Source organism: Suricata suricatta, chromosome 2 (assembly GCF_006229205.1).
Source record: "Suricata suricatta isolate VVHF042 chromosome 2, meerkat_22Aug2017_6uvM2_HiC, whole genome shotgun sequence".
Lineage (NCBI taxonomy): Eukaryota > Metazoa > Chordata > Mammalia > Carnivora > Herpestidae > Suricata > Suricata suricatta.
In genome coordinates, this window is record NC_043701.1 from 22,677,200 (window position 1) to 22,679,425 (window position 2,226).

A 2,226-nucleotide genomic window follows, 5' to 3' on the forward strand; every position below is an offset into this window, starting at 1 on the left:
GCTTTGGACCCTCTGTCACCACCTCACCCCACCCCCTCCCCTGCTTGTGCTCTCTCTCTCAAAGATAAGCAAACCTTGGGGCTACTGGGTGGCTCAATTGCTTAAGTGTCCAGCCTCATCTCAGATGATGATCTCGTGGTTCATGAGTTCAACCCTGGCATCAGGCTCTGTGCTGAATGCTTGCTCAGAGCCTGGAGGCTGCTTCAGATTCGTGTCTCCTTCTCTCTGCCCCTCCCTCACTTGTGCTCTGTCTCACTCTGTCTCTCAAAAATAAATAAATGTAAATAAAAATGTTTTATATAAATAAACCTTTAAAAAAGAAAAAGAAAAAAGTATATTTGTAACTGTATAGAGGGAAATGCATCGTAATATAAATAATGATTATCTCTGTGCAGTAGGATAATGGTTGCTTTTTCCCCACCTGTGTTTCCTTTTTCCCCAAATTTTCTTTCTTTCTTTTTTTTTTTTTTTAAATATGGAACGCTTCACGAATTTGCGTGTCATCCTTGCGCAGGGGCCATGCTAATCTTCTCTGTATCATTCCAATTTTAGTATATGTGCTGCCGAAGCGAGCACTCCCCAAATTTTCTTAAGTGAACATGTTTTACTTTTACAGGCAAAAAATGTTTGGGGCTCAGAGTGCCTAGGTGGCTCAGTCGGTTAAGTGTGTGACTTCGGCTCAGGTCATGATTTCACAGTTCCTGGATTTGAGCCCCTCGGGCTCTGTGCTGACAGCTCAGAGCCTGGAGCCTGCTTTGGATTCTGTGTCTTCCTCTCTGCCCCTCTCCTGCTCATGCTCTGTCTCTCTCTGTCTCAATAATAAACAAACATTTAAAAAATTGTTTGGGGCTCTTGTTTTTACTTTTGATTAGAAATGTTTTCAAATACACAGATTATTCTTTGGAAAGAATAGTCATAAAACATCTAGATTCCTAATACCAAATTTTCACATTTTGCCATGTTTCCTTTTTAAGCTACAGCCTACAGCCATCATAACACTCCACCCTAATTAATTCAGTTTTCATATCTAAAAATAATGATTTCTTAAATGTAGCTATAACATTATAATTCCTAATAAATTTAACAATCCCTAATATCATTTTGTGCCCAGTTTATACTCAAATTTTCTTAATTTACACCCAAATATCTCCTAGAGCTGGTTTGTTCAAACCAGGATTAAATCAAGAGCCAGCAATTGCTGGCTGATAGGGTGTTATATGAGGTTCCTTTTAAGAAACTTGACTTATTTGGAACTTCATAAGCAACCACAACATTTCATGAAGAAGGTGGCATTTGAAATCTGGGACCTTAAGGACATGACGGAATTGGGGCTCCTGGGTGGCTCAGTGGGTTGAACATCGGTCTTTGGCTCAGGTCATAGTCTCACCAGTTGATGAGTTCCAGCCCCACACCCAGCTTGCTGCTGTCAGAGCATTGCCAGCTTTGGATCCTCTGTCCTCCTCTCAGAGGAGGCTCTCTCTCACTCAGGCTCTCTCTCTCAAAATAAATAAACATTAAAAAAAAAGAGGAGATGTCATGGGGAAAGAAGTGAGCAGGTCATTTCAGGAACTGAGATCAAAGTGAGAAAATGAAAGAGAGAAAGGTAGCAGGTGTTTGGGGAGCAGCAAATAATCCAGTTTATTTGGATCAAAGGAAAAGGAATAATGGGGAATAGATTTAGTAAAATAAATTGGAGACAGATCATGGAGGGCCTTGAAGCTGTTTCTAGCCCACTGTGTAGACTGCTTGAGAATTCTAGTGAACCCCAGGTGTAAATAACCCATCAGTCAATAATCCCTGTGAGACAGTGGCTATATTTTCATTGCCTGTATATCCCTGGCACCCAAGCATACTTATAGGATGCTCAGAATGTATTCATTGTTGAAAACATGGTGCTATTGAAGAATTTGAAATTGAAGACTAACATGCTAACACCTCCTTTGGGAAGATTTAGGAAGTTGGTTGGTAATGATGGTGAGTAGAATAAGAATTTAGAGGGGCGCCTGGATGGCTCAGTTGGTTAAGCGTCCGACTTCAGCTCAGGTCATCATCTCACAGTTCGTGAGTTTGAGCCCCACGTTGGGCTCTCTGTTGGCAGTTCTGAGCCTGGAGCCTGATTCAGATTCTGTGTCTCACTCTCTTTCTCTGCCCCTCCCCTGATCGTCTCTGTCTCTCTCTCTGTCTCTGAAAAATGAGTAAAAGTTAAAAAAAAGAATTTAGAGTAAA

General features: G+C 41.2%; 1 non-coding gene across 1 annotated transcript; it reads right to left on the minus strand.

Moving 5' to 3' along the window:
- Positions 1-469: 469 nt before the first annotated feature.
- On the minus strand, positions 470-576 carry LOC115286083. The gene has a single exon (XR_003905843.1). It is a non-coding gene; the product is annotated as a U6 spliceosomal RNA (small nuclear RNA).
- Between the last annotated feature and the right edge of the window lie 1,650 nt (positions 577-2,226).